Source organism: Scyliorhinus canicula, chromosome 8 (genome assembly GCF_902713615.1).
Source record: "Scyliorhinus canicula chromosome 8, sScyCan1.1, whole genome shotgun sequence".
Taxonomy (NCBI): Eukaryota; Metazoa; Chordata; class Chondrichthyes; order Carcharhiniformes; family Scyliorhinidae; genus Scyliorhinus; species Scyliorhinus canicula.
The window spans coordinates 37,458,984-37,478,951 of NC_052153.1; positions in this window are offsets into that span (position 1 = coordinate 37,458,984).

A 19,968-nucleotide genomic window follows, 5' to 3' on the forward strand; every position below is an offset into this window, starting at 1 on the left:
TTCTTTCTCATGTTCCATTTGTTTAATTTGCAACTGAAATTTTGCCATTTCCAATGAGTCAGACTCTATCTCGGGCAACTTTAAATGCTTAACCACGGCCATAGTTACCTCATCTTTTCACATTTTGTCAGGTAATGTTAACTGCAATGGTTTTGCCAAATCTAACAGTCTGCTTTTCGTCTCTGTCCATAAGGTACAACGTGTAACATTCTCCACCCCCAAAAACTTCTGAGCCTCTGAAAGAGTCATTGTTCACAACACTCTCCCCACTTAAACTAAAATACCACAATGGAAAAGTAACAATCCTTCACTGGCTTTAAGTTCAAAAAAGCCAATCCAATAAATAGACTTTTATCCCACTCGGGCCCCCAATTGTTATGGGAGTGGCGTTTTCAGAACCCCAAAATGTATCATGGAGTTCAACCAACCTCTCCCTTTAATGTATTGTTGCTTTTGAAGCACACGGCTCGGTCTCCAGGTGTGGTATTATAATTATGGACTCGTGGATTTTTAATATGGAGTGATTAATTTAATCACTAAGGAGGGAGTGATGGGCAAGCTAATGGGGCTAAAGGTAGACAAGTCTCCTGGCCCTGATGGAATGCATCCCAGAGTGCTAAAAGAGATGGCTAGGGAAATTGCAGATGCACTAGTGATAATTTACCGAAATTCACTAGACTCTGGGGTGGTCCCGGTGGATTGGAAATTAGCAAACGTGACGCCACTGTTTAAAAAAGGAGGTAGGCAGAAAGCAGGAAATTATAGGCCAGTGAGTTTAACTTTGGTAATAGGGAAGATGCTGGAATCTATCATCAAGGAAGAAATTGCGAGGCATCTGGATAGAAATTGTCCCATTGGGCAGACGCAGCATGGGTTCGTAAAAGGCAGGTCATGCCTAACTAATTTAGTGGAATTTTTTGAGGACATTACCAGTGCAGTAGATAATGGGGAGCCGATGGATGTGGTATATCTGGATTTCCAGAAAGCCTTTGACAAGGTGCCACACAAAAGGTTGCTGCATAAGATAAAGATGCATGGCATTAAGGGTAAAGTAGTAGCATGGATAGAGGATTGGTTAATTAATAGAAAGCAAAGAGTTGGGATAAATGGGTGTTTCTCTGGTTGGCAATCAGTAGCTAGTGGTGTCCCTCAGGGATCCGTGTTGGGCCCACAATTGTTCACAATTTACATTGATGATTTGGAGTTGGGGACCAAGGGCAATGTGTCCAAGTTTGCAGATGACACTAAGATGAGTGGTAAAGCGAAAAGTGCAGAGGATACTGGAAGTCTGCAGAGGGATTTGGATAGGTTAAGTGAATGGGCTAGGGTCTGGCAGATGGAATACAATGTTGACAAATGTGAGGTTATCCATTTTGGTAGGAATAACAGCAAACGGGATTATTATTTAAACGATAAAATATTAAAGCATGCCGCTGTTCAGAGAGACTTGGGTGTGCTAGTGCATGAGTCACAGAAGGTTGGTTTACAGGTGCAACAGGTGATTAAGAAGGCAAATGGAATTTTGTCCTTCATTGCTAGAGGGATGGAGTTTAAGACTAGGGAGGTTATGTTGCAATTGTATAAGGTGTTAGTGCGGCCACGCCTGGAGTATTGTGTTCAGTTTTGGTCTCCTTACATGAGAAAGGACGTACTGGCGCTGGAGGGTGTGCAGAGGAGATTCACTAGGTTAATCCCAGAGCTGAAGGGGTTGGATTATGAGGAGAGGTTGAGTAGACTGGGACTGTACTCATTGGAATTTAGAAGGATGAGGGGGGATCTTATAGAAACATTTAAAATTATGAAGGGAATAGATACGATAGATGCGGGCAGGTTGTTTCCACTGGCGGGTGACAGCAGAACTAGGGGGCATAGCCTCAAAATAAGGGGAAGTAGATTTAGAACTGAGTTTAGGAGGAACTTCTTCACCCAAAGGGTTGTGAATCTATGGAATTCCTTGCCCAGTGAAGCAGTTGAGGCTCCTTCATTACATGTTTTTAAGATAAAGATAGATAGTTTTTTGAAGAATAAAGGGATTAAGGGTTATGGTGTTCGGGCCGGAAAGTGGAGCTGAGTCCACAAAAGATCAGCCATGATCTAATTGAATGGCGGAGCAGGCTCGAGGGGCCAGATGGCCTACTCCTGCTCCTAGTTCTTATATCCTTATATCTTATATCTTATATCCTTATAAACACAAAACAATGTTTATTCCATGAATTCAACTTAACCTTTTCAAATAAACATTGGATCATTTACCACCCCTTACTCCAAAAATAACCCCGAAAATAATACAACACTAAATAATCCCTCAAAATGTTCCTTCAAACCTCCAAAAGACTTAACACCTTTAACAACAGAAACACAGCAGGTTAAAGACATCACTATTATGAGTTTAAATCACCCGAATGATTCAGAGATAGTCTTTCCTGACAGAGATCGCAGCAGCTCTAGCTCACTGCAAAACACAGACACACCCAAGCTCTTTTCCTCCAAACTGGCTTTCTCCTTTGAAACAGCTCACAGCAAAAAAGCCAGGCACTTTTCAGCTTCTCTCTCTCAAACTGAAACCTAAACACTGCTAAATGGCTGAGCTAAAAACCCAGCTTAACCCACACTCTGACATCACTTCAGGAATATGAGCTGCTTTTTTCTTAAAGGTACATTGCTTAAACATCCATTTCGTAAAGGTACAACATGACACAACCAAGAATTATAAAAAGCAAGAACCAAATTTGGAAAATGTCGAATTCATTGGAAAAGACATCAGCTGGAATAAGAGCTTCATGTATCAATGATCAACAAGAATAAAAAGATTGCAAGATAAAAAGATAACAAGAATAAAAATAATGGCAACAACATGAGCAAAAGGGGCCAGTATAGAAACCCATGAAGGATAGTTGATGGGAGTTGCTCCAGATGACCAAATGGAAAAAGTTGGAGATGCTCAGAGCACAGTCACCAATACCAGTATTACTTTCCTATTTCACTCCATACAGCAGCATCTTAGTGTGATCTTGTTCCAACTAGGAACAAACATGAATACAAAACAAGTCAAATGTTAAGATCTTGGAGAGGACATTTACCAGAAGGGTACCAGGCATGAGGGGCTTCAGTTCTGCGAATAGATTAGAGAAGCTTGGATTGTTATTCTTATTGAAAAATGGGTTGTGGGGAGATTTTATTAAGGTTTTCAAAACCATGAGGCTTTCTGAGGAATAAATAAGGAGAAACTGATTCCAGGAAAACATTTTAAGATAACTACCAAAATAAATCACGGGTGGGCAGATCTGGAATGCACTGTCAGAAGGAATGGTGGAAGGAGATTTAATCAGAACTTTCAAAGGAAGGTAGCTATACGTTTGAAATGAGAACATTTCATGGTTTTGGAAAAAGAGTGAGAATAAATAGATACCTCTTTCAAAGTACCAGCACAGACACAATGGGTGCAACGATCTTTTTTTGTGCTATATCGAATAGAATCATAGAATCTCTACAGTCCAGAAGGAGGACATTCGGCCCATCAAGTCTGTACTGACCCTTAGAAAGAGTACCCTACCTTAGCCCACGCCGTGACCCTATTCCCGTAACCCAGTAATCCCTCCTAACGTTTTTGGACATTAAGGGGCAATTTAGCATGGCCAATCCACCTAATCTGCACATCTTTGGACTGTGGGAGGAAACCAGAGCACCCGGAGGAAACACACGCAGACAAACGCAAGTGCAAACTCCGCACAGTCACCCAAGGCCGGATTTGAACCCAGGTCCCAGGCATTATGAGGCAGCAGCGCTAACCACTGTGCCACTGTGTTGCCCTATGACTCTATTCTATTATTCCACTCAATATAATTGATACATATTCAGGAAAGATCATGGTAAGTTCTTATTTTTGTGGTCGGTGTAATATTCATACATGCTGTCTGTGAATTTATAAATCTTATCCCGGAGACTCAATGTTTTGGGTTCAATGTTGAACTTGTTAAGGATTCAATACTTGAGTCTCCCAAATAAATGTGATGCTGACTATATTACCCTGTGATAATATTAACCTGAGGGAATGTGAACAAATTCTAGACGAACAGCAAGGGAGATATGTTAAAATAACTAGTTTGGAAAGCATCAATAAAAATTAAAAAGACAGCCAGCAGGTAAGAATCCTGTCATCACAACACTCTTTCCAATGTGGGACAACTGGCATATGCTTCCTAATCATAGAATCATAGAATTTACATTCGGCCCATCGAGTCTGCACTAAAGTTGCTGAGTAGTTGCTTATGTCAGTTTGCTCATACCTCGGATTAGATGAATTGTAATTATTTAACTAATTGTTTCAGGGAAACACAAAATAACTGTTGACCTCTACTGTCTTTTTAACATGCTTTTAAACAAAGGTTTTTGCAACAATCTCATCTGCATTTCATAGCTGAGGCAAAGTGCTTTGCCTTAGGATTCCATATAAAGTTCAGATAGCAGGACCTTGATGAAATTAATATCCAGGTTTTGGTGGTACAGGACTTGAGTATTGCTGAAAAAGACACATGTTGTCAAAGCTTTCTGTCTTGCACTGTTCAGAACAATTCGCAGGAATACTAAATTATAAAGAGAACAACAATTTATACTGCTTGAGAAGAGAATGCTGATTGGTTGGCAAGTGGACACTGATTGGTTGAGGCATTGCAATGGAGAATTCACCAGTTAACTGATAGCTGACAGTTGTTGTCAACAATTTCTATCACTTTGCCGATGATTCAGAGCAGACTGATGAGACAATAATTAGTCTGGTTGGATTTTATTATGATACCCTGGACTAATGCGCAGTCATTTCCTGCCCCACTTGACCCAGAGTCACAACATAAGTGAATCAACCAATAATTCTTACAAAAATACCCAACACTTTTGGCCCTTGGCTTTCCAATAATTACAGTCATCAGGTTTGGAAATGTCAACACAATTACTGTATATTTATAACAAGAACCATATTGGAATATGTAACAAAACAACTGGTTACCATTTATCTGATTTCTAATTCTCCTCTTTATCTTGCTTCCCACCATCTACACACACACACAAGACAGATAAACATAGAGGGGAAGAAATGGGGTAAAGAAAACATAAGTAAAAGAGAAAAACAGTCTTTGTTTCAAATGGGTGTTTCCAACACCTTACTACACTTCAGACTTTACTTTCAATTCAAAGTTTTTACTGTAGATTCCTTCAGGTCTCTGTAGTTTCAGGGATACAGCACTCACAGCCTTTCTAGAGAGAGAGAGAATGGGCCTTTGCTTCCAGCCTGTAATGGTTTTCCTGTAGATTCACTCATTCAGGTTTTCTGCAGCTACAGGAAGACAGCACCTACAGCCTTTCTGTAGAGGAAGAGAAATGCAGGTCCTTGTCTTTCTGTGTCTCGGACTCAATTGCTCCCTGAGGTCTTTAAAAACCTTTCACTGGGATGCGATCCAATTACCACCTGTTGTCGGGCAGATTACAGCCTTTTGGCCAATTCATTGGCCATCAGTCAATCAATCAAACCAATTACCAACCCTCGCTCTCTGGTGCCAAAAAGTGTGAAGCTCCTGTTCAAACTAGCAGATTGTTCTGTCCTGTAACTTCTGACTTCCTCATTCCCTCTGCTGCTTGACTTAAAGACACAATGGATCAAAAATGATAAGGATAAAATAAAGGAAAGGGGAAATAGGAAAATTAACAGGAAGCACCCTTAAAATTTGTCCCGGCCTGATGGAGGGGGTGGGGGGAACAGCCACACACCTGGTAATTTCCCCCATTCACAATGCCTGTGTTGTGGCTGTACTACAACTTGTTCTGGAATACAAGTCTTCAGCATTGCAAACAGGATGTTGTTGGAGCCCATAGACAATTACGTATTCTGTGCACTCAGCTGTTTCTTGATATCAAGTGTAGTGAGTTGAATTGGCTGAAACAAAAACAGAAAATTCTGGAAAAACTCAGCAGGTCTGGCGGTGTGTGTGGAAAGAGAAAATAGAGTTAAGAGTTTTGAGTCTGTGTGGCCCTTCATCAGAGCTTCAGAATTGGCTGAAGACTGGCAGCAGCGATACTGGGGACATCAGCAGCAGGGCAAGATGTTTTATCCACTCCCTATTTCGAACTGAAGATGCTGGATTCAGCCTTTGCATAGAAACTAATCACATGAGCCTTTTCAGCCATTTATTATCTATTTATATATTTTGGAGCCTAGATTATGGCCAACCAAACAATGTTAAGGCATGAAATGGAATAATGCCGCAATATTAAAATCAGAAAAAACAGAAGTAAAAAAGATAATTTCAAAGTTAATTCCACTAAGATTCCAGCTCTCCTGCCATGGGGATTAGAATATTATTTCACCATTTATCCAGCCAAGAAACAGAGTTTCATTTTAATCTGTCCATCAGATTTTCAGTTAAGCATCTATGCAGGGAACAGCATTAGAGAAAAAAGTCAATGTAACAATTATCTTCTGATATTGTGAAAATAACCAAGTTGTTCAATCGATTCACTCCAGTGGCATCATTAAAAACTCAGCATGAGCAGAGCATGGAATATCCACTAATGGTATAGCTAATAAGAAAAAAACACGGTGGTCACAAATTTGTTGGGTTTGTTTCTGAAAGTGACTGATGGAATGCATTTGGACAGAAATGATCACTTTAACAGCCACATCAGATGTGAACTTCTCTCCCAATAAAAACAGTAGAGAGCACAATGCCAGTGCCAATGAATAGCCAATATGTGTCAGTAAACAAAGAACAAAGAACAAAGAAAATTACAGCACAGGAGCAGGCCCTTCGGCCCTCCCAGCCTGCGCCGATCCAGATCCTTTATCTAAACCTGTCTCCTATTTTCCAAGGTCTACTTCTCTCTGTTCCCCGCCCGTTCATATATCTGTCCAGATGCATCTTAAATAATGCTATTGTGACCGCCTCTACCACCTCCGCTGGCAAAGTGTTCCAGGCACTCACCACCCTCTGCGTAAAAAACTTTCCACGCACATCTCCCTTAAACTTTCCCCCTCTCACCTTGAAATCGTGACCCCTTGTAATTGACACCCCCAACCTTGGAAAAAGCTTGTTGCTATCCACCCTGTCCATACCTCTCATAATTTTGTAGACCTCAATCAGGTCCCCCCTCAACCTCTGTCTTTCCAACGAAAACAATCCTAATCTACTCAACCTTTCTTCATAGCTAGCACCCTCCATACCAGGCAACATCCTGGTGAACCTCCTCTGCACCCTCTCTTAAGCATCCACATCCTTCTGGTAATGTGGCGACCAGAACTGCACGCAGTATTCCAAACGTGGCCTAACCAAAGTCCTATACAACTGTAACATGACCTGCCGACTCTTGTACTCAATACCCCGTCCGATGAAGGCAAGCATGATGTATGCCTTCTTGACCACTCTATCAACCTGCGTTGCCACCTTCAGGGTACAATGGACCTGAACTCCCAGATCTCTCTGTACATCAATTTTCCCCAGTACTCTTTCATTGACCATATAGTCCGCTCTTGAATTTGATCTTCCAAAATGCATCACCTCGCATTTTCCTGGATTGAACTCCATCTGCCATTTCTCTGCCCACCTCTCCAATCTATCTATATTTTGCTGTATTGACAGTCCTCCTCGCTATCTGCAACTCCACCAATCTTAGTATCATCTGCAAACTTGCTAATCAGGCCACCTATACCTTCCTCCAGGCACAAGACGTTGAATATCCTCCTTTTTTATGAAGCACATTTTCACACATACTCGTTTTCCCTTTCGGGAATAGTGGGGAAAGATTTCCAAGCTGAATATCAGCCCATTAAACCATGTTATGAATGCTCCTTCCGTGGCCAACAACTCCTAACGTCAGGCTTGAACCCGGGGCTTCTGGTCCTGACATGTCACAAGAGATCCTCACCTTTTACTGTGATGTTAGATTCAATGGCTTAGCATTCACGGGACAGGGAAGGGAGTGGGGAGGGAGTAGGGGAGCTTTGCAGAGGTTGATGAATACAAGCCTGGTGGAATGGTGCCCTTGTCAACCTTCATGACATATGAGCTCATCGAGATAAAAGAATACAGAGTCCACCTGTCCACTGGCCACATCGCCCATCTGGTTATTGGATGGGAGCAGGAGTTTGTGGGAGGAAGCTGCAGCCGGAGTTTATGGGAAGAATCCCAGGTAGTTAGTGGGGGGAGCTGGTTACTTTGGGGCAGAGAGAGCCTGTAAACAATTCGGGAAGGGGAAGGAGACACTGTTGAAGAATGGGGGAGGGAAATCGGTAGATTTGTCATGCGATTGGTGGGAGAGGGAGGGTTGTCTCTCTACACGATCGGGGGAGTGCAGATCTTCTGTACACAATTGTGGTAAAGCAAAGGCTAGGGGAAGTTTCTGTAAATGATATATCGTCATGATTTTAAAGCTATGAGTGTCATTCATCGACAAAAAAGCTATTTGCTGCGCAGGAAAACAGTGGCCCCCACTAAGAATGTTATTTCTGTTCTTGAGATTTAAGTCAACAAGTATGTAGGTTGTTCATTGTTCTGTGCAAATAACCACTTGCCAGATATTACACAAACAGAATGGTCGATAATGCTCGGGTACAGGCAGCACGGTGGTGCAGTGGGTTAGCCCTGCTGTCTCACGGCCCCGAGGTCTCAGGTTCGATCCCAGCTCTGGGTCACTGTCTCCCCGCATTTGTGTAGGTTTCGCCCCCACAACTCAAAGATGTGCAGGATAAGTGGATTGGCCATGCTAAATTGCCCCTTAATTGGAAAAAATGAATTGGGTACTCTCAAGTTAAAAAAAATAATAATGCTCGGGTAATGTAGCAAACTGAAAGAAATATAGAAATAGGCCTTTCATTATTTATAAGATGATGTGAACAGAAAAAATATTGACAACATAGGTGAGGTAAATTTCCAGGGCCATTAGCCCAAGCCAAGATTCCCAATGGCCCATTGAACTGGGCATGAGGCTCAAAACGGGATTCTCACTGGGCATCAAACCAGTTGCGAATCTCCCAGCCCACACCCCCTGGTGAGGTTAGGTTCTCACCACTAAACGGCGAGAACCTGATCAGAACTCATTATTATCCATTTCACTCTCATTAGCGAGATTGAAGTGGAATGCATGACCCCCTGAGATACTCCCGCTCCAGCAGGCTGGAAATTCTGTGGGCACAAAACATTACTGGTCCCTAAAAGTAGAAACCAGGATCCAGGAACACCAATAGGGAGCAAGGGGGTGAATACCCTTTAGAACATAGAACATAGAACATAGAACAGTACAGCACAGAACAGGCCCTTCGGCCCTCGATGTTGTGCCGAGCAATGATCACCCTACTTAAACCCACGTAACCCGTATACCCGTAACCCAACAATCCCCCCCATTAACCTTACACTACGGGCAATTTAGCATGGCCAATCCACCTAACCCGCACATCTTTGGACTGTGGGAGGAAACCGGAGCACCCGGAGGAAACCCACGCACACACGGGGAGGACGTGCAGACTCCACACAGACAGTGACCCAGCCAGGAATCGAACCTGGGACCACTGGAGCTGTGAAGCATTGATGCTAACCACCATGCTACCGTGAGGCCCCTTCTCTCCTTCTTTCTACTCTCCCCTCCCAGGGTCCCAACAAGGGTCCTTCTGGGAAGGTGGAGTAAGGATCTTAGACTTGACTGGAGGGGCTCAGGTCGAGGGTCATTCCCAGATGTGGGTCGTGTGGCAAGTCTTCCCTCTGCAGCTTTGAAAACCTTTAAACTCTCTCTCAGCATATCATTATTAATAATCACTCAGATGAAGATAAAAGTCTTCCCTTTGATGTTTTGCCATCTTTTGAAGTGCTTTTTCACATTCAAATACATTCCCCTTTCACTATTTCAAACCTCTGGGCTTGCTGATAGGCCTAAACGCTTTGAACCACATTGTTTATATTCAATATAATCATCCATTATCTTTTACAAGCCTCTTGATTGACAGTTCCAGGCTATTTCAAAGGAGCGTGTAGCTTTGTGTGTTATTAAAGTTCTTCATCGTCTGTTAATTATGGAGTGCTTCCTTTTTTGAGGAGGTGTTTATAACCACAATTTTTTCACAGAGGCTTTTTCTTTCCCTTGACAACCCATTCTGCTGGTTTGGGTGCGAACCTTGACCTCAGCAACAGGGGGGGGGGGGGGGGGGTATCAGAAACGGTTTGACACCAGACATTGTTCCCATTTTCTTCTCTACTGTTGGATTTTACACCTCATTGATAACTGCGCTACCAGTAGCGCACAATGTAAAACTTAATCCAACATGTCAGCATTCAATCATCTTAATTTGTTGATGAACTCATTAATACTCTCAATTACAAATTGATTTGATCCATTGGTTGTGGTACTGCTTACCTCTGTGTATGCATGCTACCTTCATTGTTTGGCATGGAAGTAGTCCTGTGATGTAGCTTCACCAGGTTGACACCTCATTTTTAGGTATGAGTGGTGGTCCTCCTGGTATGTTCTTGTACACTATTCATCGAACCAGAGTTGATCCCTTAGCTTACTGATAATGATAGAGTGAGGGATATGTCAGGTCATGAGATTACAGACTATGGTTCAATACCACTGTTGCTGATGGTCCAGAGCACCTCAAGAATGCCCTTTTTTCAGTTGTTTGATCTACCCTGAATCTCTCCCATTTTGCACAGTGGTAATGCCACAGTAATGGGGCAGCAGGGTAGCATGGTGGTTAGCATAAATGCTTCACAGCTCCAGGGTCCCAGGTTCGATTCCCGGCTGGGTCACTGTCTGTGTGGAGTCTGCACGTCCTCCCCCTGTGTGCGTGGGTTTCCTCCGGGTGCTCCGGTTTCCTCCCACAGTCCAAAGATGTGCGGGTTAGGTGGATTGGCCATGCTAAATTGCCCGTAGTGTCCTAATAAAAGTAAGGTTAAGGAGGGGTTGTTGGGTTACGGGTATAGGGTGGATAAGTGGGTTTGAGTAGGGTGATCATGGCTCGGCACAACATTGAGGGCCGAAGGGCCTGTTCTGTGCTGTACTGTTCTATGTTCTAGTACGATGAAGGGTTTCCTCAGTGCAAAATGGAACTTGAATCTTTACAGGGACAGTGTGGTCGTGACTTCTACCTACACTGTCATGAACAGAAGCATTGATGACATATAGATTGGAGAGGTTTACTTTCTTGTTGGTTCTCTCAACAACATTCCACCAGCCTGGTCTGTCAGTTACGTCTTTCAGGAATTTTCCAGCTCAGTCTGTACAAGCCACTTTTGGTGCTGAAAATCTAAGTTCCCACCCAGAGTATATTTGTGCTCAGTGCTTCTTTCAAAGGGTATTTAATATGGAGGAGTACTGATTCATTAGCTTGAGGGAGAGCAATAGGTGGTAATCAGCAAGAGGTTTTCCTGTTCATGTTTAACTTGATGTCATGAGAGGTCATGTGGTGTGGAGACAATGTTTAAGAGTTCTAGGGAAACTTCCTTCCAACTCCATACACTTTTCATTTGCTCCTAGAAATGTATTGCCGTTTCTTGACTGTTGCTGTGCCAATATCCTGGAACTCCCTCCCTAACAACATTGTGGGTGCACCTACACTTCAGGGCCTGCAACGATTCTAGAAGGCAGCTCACCACCACCTTCTCAAGGGCAAATAGGAATAGAAAATGAATGCTGGCCTAGCTAGTGTCGCCCATATCCTTAAATTAATTTTAAAAATCAATCTTCTCCCATATAAATTGATTGCCTTGAATTTCGAGTGCTGTTATTTTTATTGTCCGTTATGTGGAACCTTACATAATATCATATGGTGTGATAAATATTTCACACCCACAGTATGTAAAATATCATCAATCCCTTTCAGATCTATGCATGGTGAGATATGTCAGGTGGACAGAGGGACAAGGACACAGAGACATGCTTTTCGAACTGAATATTGTGCACATCACAAGCTTTACAAAATCAGAAAGTAGAGCAGCAGGAGAAAAAAAAGGTGTGAAAAACATGTAATGCTGGGGGAATTATAAAAATCAATGTTCAAATAAAGTATTTCAGCCCCTTATGTGGGGAAGCATAGCATCTTATCATTGATTCAGCAAAGTGACTGTGCAATTGCTGTGAAATATAGGCGATTAATGATTTAGAAAAGCTTTCGATCACCACATGATTTTTCTGTCCTCTCTTGGCAAAGTTACAGAAATGCAAGTGTGGAAGACATGAATATCTGGTATGTGCTGCGGGGTTATTATAGCTGGTGTCCCACCACACAGGATATGTTTTAATGCAGCTGGATTGTGTGGGTGCAATCCTATTAAAGCAAATGGTCTGATCACTTCTCATACGAGGAAAGTTGAGGGAGATTTTATTGAAACTTACAGGATACTGAGAGGCCTGGATAGAGTGAACGTGGAGAGGATGTTTCAGCTCGTAGGAAAAGCTAGAACCCGAATGCACAGCGTCAGGCTGAAGAACCTTTTAAAACTGAGATGAGGAGGAATTTCTTCAGTCAGAAGGTGGTGAATCTGTGGAACTCTTTGCCGCAGAAAGCTGTGGAGGCCAAATCACTGAGTGCCTTTTGTCAAAATATACACATCTGTATATAATGGTGCAGACACACACTGACTGACACACTGTAAGACCAATCAACACACACAACACAGCAGCCAATCACCAGTTAGAGCACGCTCACTATAAAGCCAGAGGGCACTAGTTTTCCCGCTCATTCGGGATGCAGCCTCTGAGAAGGACAGAGCTCACAGCTTGTAGCACAGATATTCACCATGTGCTAACAGTCTAGATTGGTCAGGATAGGCATCGGTCTTCAGTTTAATCTAACATAGTGTCGACCCACAGTGAAAGTATGTTCAACAGTTCCCAGCTTAATAAAATAGTGTTGTACTATTTCAAGTGTTGGTAGCCTGTATATGTTACTGCTAAGGTAAACGCAGTCTTCACAGATCCAGAATACTCAACACATCACCTTTAAGACAGATAAAGATAGGTTTTTGATTAATAAGGGGACCAGGGTTTATGGGGAGAAGGTAGAAGAATATGGATGAGGAACATATCGACCATGATTGAATGGCGGAGCAGATTCAATGGGCCAAATGGCCTAATTCTGTTCCTATGTCTTATGGAATGCCTGAGATTACTGAATACAAGGAGACTTTGATAAAGAAACGTCAGGCAGGGTGTGCAACAGGCAGCCAATGCAATTCCTCCAATTTTATGAATTAGCCCGAAATGCCTCCAATGTCTTCACTCATATTAATGTGCGTTCTTTAAAAATCAGCTAAAATTTGAAGGAATTGAAATTTTTGTGGCCTGGTGATGTCTACAAAATTTGGAGATGTGACAAAGGACCTGTATCGTGACCTGGGGAGATATTAGTGCTGTTAAAATAATAGCTTAATTAGTTAAGTTACTTAATATAGCTACAAAATTGTTATTGAGTGGTGTTTCTAACTATTAGTTGATCAAAATGCAATAGAGATGGCAGAGCAGGTGATGTGATGTAGGTGTGGCACGCAGGAGCTGCTGGCCGCTAGTGTGATCCGCAGCTGCTGGATGTGTCTGCAGCACATCGAGGGTCAGCTCACAGAGTCCCAGCTTCGGACACTGCGATGCATTTGGATGGAGAAAGTTAAGCTTTGGCCAGGATTTTACAGCCTTTTCCATCTGGTGGTACTGTATCTAGCCACCTCTTGAATATATTATTCAAGGCAGCACGGTAGCATGGTGGTTAGCATAAATGCTTCACAGCTCCAGGGTCCCAGGTTCGATTCCCGGCTGGGTCACTGTCTGTGTGGAGTCTGCACGTCCTCCCCGTGTGTGCGTGGGTTTCCTCCGGGTGCTCCGGTTTCCTCCCACAGTCCAAAGATGTGCGGGTTAGGTGGATTGGCCATGTTAAATTGCCCGTAGCGTAAGGTTAATGGGGGGATTGTTGGGTTACGGGTATAGGGTGGATACGTGGGTTTGAGTAGGGTGATCATTGCACGGCACAACATCGAGGGCCGAAGGGCCTGTTCTGTGCTGTACTGTTCTATGTTCTATTTAATGTTTTAGCATCAACTACTTCCTGTGGTAATGAATTCCACAGGCTCACCACTCTTTGGTTGAAGAAATATCTCCTCACCTCTGTCTGAAATGGTTTACCCTGAATCCTCAGACTTGACCCCTGGTTCTGGACACACCATTGGGAACAGCTTCCCTGCATATACCCTTTCTAGTCCTGTTAGAATTTTATAAGTCTCTATGAGATCCCCCTCATTCTTCTGAACTCCAGCGAGAACAATCCTAAACTAGTCAATCTCTCCTCATATGACAGTCCAGTCATCCCTGGAATCAGTCTGGTAAACCTTTGCTGCACTCCTTTGAGAACAAGAACATACTTCCTCAGAAAAGGAGGCCAAAACTGTATACAATAGGGTCTGGTTTAGCACACTGGGCTAAAACAACTGGCTTGTAATGCAGAACAAGGCAGCAGTGCTGGTTCAATTCTCATACCAGCCTCCCCGAACAGGTGCCAGGATGTGGCAACTAGGGGCTTTCCACAGTAACTTCATTGAAGCTTACTTGTGACAATAAGCTATTATTATTACAATATTCTAGGTGTGGCCTTACTAAGGCGCTGTATAATTGCAACAACACATCCCTGCACCTGCACTTGAAACCTCTCCCAATGAAGGCCAACATGCCATTAGCCTTCTTTACCACCTGCTGCACCTGCATGTTTACCTTCAGCGACTAGTGCATAAAAACACCAAGTTCCCACTGCACATTCCCCTCTCCCTATTTACAACCATTCAGGTAGTAATCTGCCTTCCTGTTTTTGCTTCCAAAGTGAATAACCTCACACTTATCCACATTATACTGGATCTGCCATTGATTTGCCTACTCGCCCAACCTGTCCAGATCATGCTGTAGGATCTCTGCATCCTCGTCACAGTTCACCCTCACACCCAACTTCGTATCATCTTTGAGATGTTACATTTTGTTCCCTCATAAAAATTATTAATATATATTGTGAATAGCTGGGGTCCCAATACCCAGATCCCTGTGGCATCCCCCCAGTTACTGCCTGCCAATTTGAAAAGGACCCATTAATTCCTACTCTTTGTTTCCTCTCTGACAACCAGTTTTCTATCGACCTCAATACACTTCCCCCAATCTCATGCGCTTTAATCTTTCACAATAATCTCTCATGCGGACCTTTGTCAAACGCCGTCTGAAAGTCCAAATATAACACATCAACTGGCTCCCCCTTGTCAACTGTACTAGTTATATCTTCAATGGCATTACCATTGCCATATCCGCCATTATCAACATCCTGGGGGTTACCAATAACCAGAAACTGAAGTGGGCTAGCCATATAAATAGTGTGGATATAAAAGCAGGTCAGAGATTGGGAATCCTGCAGCAAGTAACTCACCTCCTGACTCCCCAAACTTGTCCACCATCGACAAGGCATGTGATGGAATATTGTCCACTTGTCTGGATGAGTGCAGCTCCAACAACACTAAAGACTTGACACCATCCAGGACAAAACAGCCTGCTTGACTGGCATCCCTACACCACCGATGCACAGTAGCAGCGTGTGTACCATCTATAAGATGCCCTGCAGGACTCACCAAGGTCCCTTAGGAAGTACCTTCCAAACCCGTGACCGCTACCATCTAGAAAGACAAGAGCAGCAGACACCTGGTGTCATAATATACACCAGTATATCATGGTGCAGACACACACACTGATGGACATACAGTAGGACCAATCAACATGCATAACACCACAGCCAATCACCAGTTAGAGCACACTTACTATAAAGACAGAGGGCATCAGTTTTCCAGCTCATTCGGGATGCAGCCTTTCAGAAGCACAGGAGCTTATAGTTTACAGCATAGATTCTCACCATGTGCTGAGTGATTAGACTGGTTAGGATAGGCACAGGTCTTTAGTTAATCTAACATCTTGTTAACCCACAGTAAGAGTATGTTCAACAGTTTATAGTTTAATAAAATAGTGTTGTACTATTTTAAGTGTTGGTGGCCTGTATGTGTTTCACGGATCCAGAGCACCTAACACATCACCTGGGAAGCCCAATACCTGGAAGTTCCCCTCCAAGTCACTCACCAGCCTGACTTGGAAATATATCACTGTTCCTTCACCGTCACTGGGACAAAATCCTGGAACTCCCTCCCGAACAGCACTGTGGCCCACACGTTAGGGCCAGCAGCGATTCAAGAAGGATCCTGCAATGAGAAGTGCAGCAGAGCAGGCAGAGACTCTTGTCACTGGAGACTTTCCTTTGGAGAAGATGGTACCATGTGTGCCCAGCCCCCCTTACCTCCCAAAGAGGCTCTGGAGTTTCGTCCTTTCCGCATACCTGGCCCAGGATGTGAGCAAGTCCGTGGTCCTGCTCATGGCTGTTTAGCACAGGGTTAAATCGCTGGCTTTGAAAGCAGACCAAGCCAGGCCAGCAGCACGGGTTGATTCCCGTAACAGCCTCCCCAAACAGGCGCCGGAATGTGGCAACTAGGGGCTTTTCACAGTAACTTCAGCCTACTTGTGACAATAAGCGATTTTCATTTCATTTAATTTTTTCATGAATGGAGGGAGTACTCAGTTCTTGATACTGGAGGGAAACCTAAACTACCACTCGTATCTCTCCTGAAGGTCAAAGGAACATGGCGGCACAGTGGTTAGCACTGCTGCCCCACAGCGCCGTGGAGCCGGGTTTGATTCTAACCTTGGGTGACAGTGTGGAATTTGCTCATTTTCCTTCCGTCTAAGTGGGTTTCCTCCGGATGTTCTAGATTCCTCCCATAATCCAAAGGCATGCAAATTAGGTGGATTAGCTACTCTAAATTGCCCCTTAGTATTCACAGATGTGCAGGTTTGGTTACAGGCTTATGGGTTTAAGGCTGATCATTGGATGTTTTCATAGAATTTACAGTGCAGAAGGAGGCCATTCGGCCCATCGAGTCTACACCGGCTCCTGGAAAGTCACCCTACCCAAGATTAACACCTCCACCCTATCCCCATAACGCCATAACCCAGTAACACCACCCAACACAAAGGGCAATTTTGGACACTAAGGGCAATTTATCATGGCCAATCCACCTAACTTGCACATCTTTGGACTGTGGGAGGAAACTGGAGCGCCCGGAGGAAACCCACACACACACGGGGAGGATGTGCAGACTCCGCACAGACAGTGACCCAAGCCGGAATCGAACCTGGGACCTTGGAGCTGTGAAGCGATTGTGAAGGCGGGTGAATTAGTCTCGTAGGGTGCTCTTTCAGAGGGCCGGTGCAGACTCGTTGGCCTCCTTACCCACTTAAATACTCTATAAAATGGGAGGTGCTCCCCTCCATTGGATACACCGAGAGTGTGAACTTGTTTCAGGCCCTGTCACAGAAGGCATTGTCCCTGAACTACAAGAGCGGGAATTAATTTCCCCCTTGGAAACCATTTGGCAGGCAGCAAGGTAGTTGGCCAGCGAAAGAAAAGAGGCCTACGTCAGCGGCAGAAATCTGCATCCGAGCAAACAGCTGGGGAAGGTAGAGGTTCAATATAGAGAAGTAGCACCTGTAAGAGCTGCTCGACTGTAACAAGGTCGACGCCCAGCCTGTAACATTAGGAGGAAACAGTCTCTCAGAATATCCCTGGATCAAACAGGGACCAGGCATGGCCTAGAGCAAGGAAAGAGATAGTCAGGAAGGTTCTCTATGTTGTTGAAGATCCTGAAGGAAGGCAAACTGTTAAATCAGCTAAAGGTTATGGAATTGTTGGAAGTACGGCAGGCAGAAACCTTCTTCCTGATATTAAATGGGGACAAAGGGACTTCCCAAACCAATGAGCAGATAGGGAAGGAGATGCCTTCCCCTTTCAAAAAGCCACAAGGGAGTATACCTGGGCGTTCAAGTGGAGTTGCGCTTCCACTTGAGAGTAATGGTATTCCAGGGGACATGAAACAAGTCAGGATGACTCCCCTCCCAATCCAAAGGCACCTGCTGAGAAGACATTGATTGGTCTGGCTGGCAGCTTTAAATTAAATTGAAATAGAGACCTGGAAAGTTCTTCAGTTAATCCAGAAAGATGGAGGGTGATGCCTTATTTAGTTGAAAAGCAACCAGGAGGACAGTGAGAGCTGACCATTCACCAGAGAGCAGTAGTTTTGTGAAAGATACAAAGCCTACTACCCAACTGACCAGCAGAGGGATCCCCACCAGATTCAATCCTGTATCCTCCCACCTTAATCCGAAATCACGAGACAAACTGGCATATCTCCCCAATGCATTTAAAAATGAGGCGTTAGAATCGCCGTTTTTGAGGCTAAGTGCGGAGGATCTATGGCATTTTACATCAAAACAATCAGCTTGCGCCCACCCTCACCAACCCTGCGACCAGTCAGGGGCTAGCAGCTGCAGTGCATAAAACACGCAGCTCCCACAATAAAAATGGCTGGAGAATGGCCGGGTTCATGGCCATGCATGTAGATAGAACATAGAACATAGAACGATACAGCGCAGTACAGGCCCTTCGGCCCACGATGTTGCACCAACATGGGAAGTCAAAAACTAAAGGCCATCTAACCTACACTATGCCATTATCATCCATATGCTTATCCAATAAACTTTTAAATGCCCTCAATGTTGGCGAGTTCACTACTGTTGCAGGTAGGGCATTCCACAGCCTCACCACTCTTTGCGTAAAAAACCTACCTCTGACCTCTGTCCTATATCTATTACCCCTCAATTTAAGGCTATGTCCCCTCGTGCTAGCCACCTCCATCCGCGGGAGAAGGCTCTCACTGTCCACCCTATCAAACCCTCTGATCATTTTGTATGCCTCTATTAAGTCACCTCTTAACCTTCTTCTCTCTAACGAGAACAACCTCAAGTCCATCAGCCTTTGCTCAGAAGATTTTCCCTCCATACCAGGCAACATCCTGGTAAATCTCCTCTGCACCCGTTCCAAAGCTTCCACGTCCTTCCTATAATGAGGCGACCAGAACTGTACGCAATACTCCAAATGCGGCCGTACCAGAGTTTTGTACAGCTGCAACATGACCTCATGGCTCCGGAACTCAATCCCTCTACCAATAAAGGCCAACACATCATAGGCCTTCTTCACAACCCTATCAACCTGGGTGGCAACTTTCAGGGATCTATGTACATGGACACCGAGATCCCTCTGCTCATCCACACTACCAAGAATTTTACCATTAGCCAAATATTCCGCATTCCTGTTATTCTTTCCAAAGTGAATCACCTCACACTTCTCTACATTAAACTCCATTTGCCACCTCTCAGCCCAGCTCTGCAGCTTATCTATGTCCCTCTGTAACCTGCAACATCCTTCCACACTGTCTACAACTCCACTGACTTTAGTGTCATCTGCACATTTACTCACCCAAACTTCTGTGCCCTCCTCTAGGTCATTTATAAAAATGACAAACAGCAACGGCCCCAGAACAGATCCTTGTGGTACGCCACTCGTAACTGAATTCCATTCTTAACATTTGCCATCAACCACCACCCTCTGTCTTCTTTCAACTAGAATTTGTTTGCCTGCAGGTGCTCGCATTCCGGGCATCTCTGACTGTGTCTATATAAACATTTCTGGAACAAGCCTTTCCATTCACCTGAAGAAGGAGCCGTGCTCCGAAAGCTCGTGTTTGAAACAAACCTGTTGGACTTTAACCTGGTGTTGTAAGACTTCTTACTGTGCTCACCCCAGTCCAACGCCGGCATCTCCACATCACGTTCTTTCAACTAGCCAATTTCTGATCCACATCTCTAAATCACCCTCAATCCCCAGCCTCCGTATTTTCTGCAATAGCCAACCGTGGGGAACCTTATCAAACGCTTTACTGAAATCCATATACAGCACATCAACTGCTCTACCCTCGTCTACCTGTTCAGTCACCTTCTCAAAGAACTCAATAAGGTTTGTGAGGCATGACCTATCCT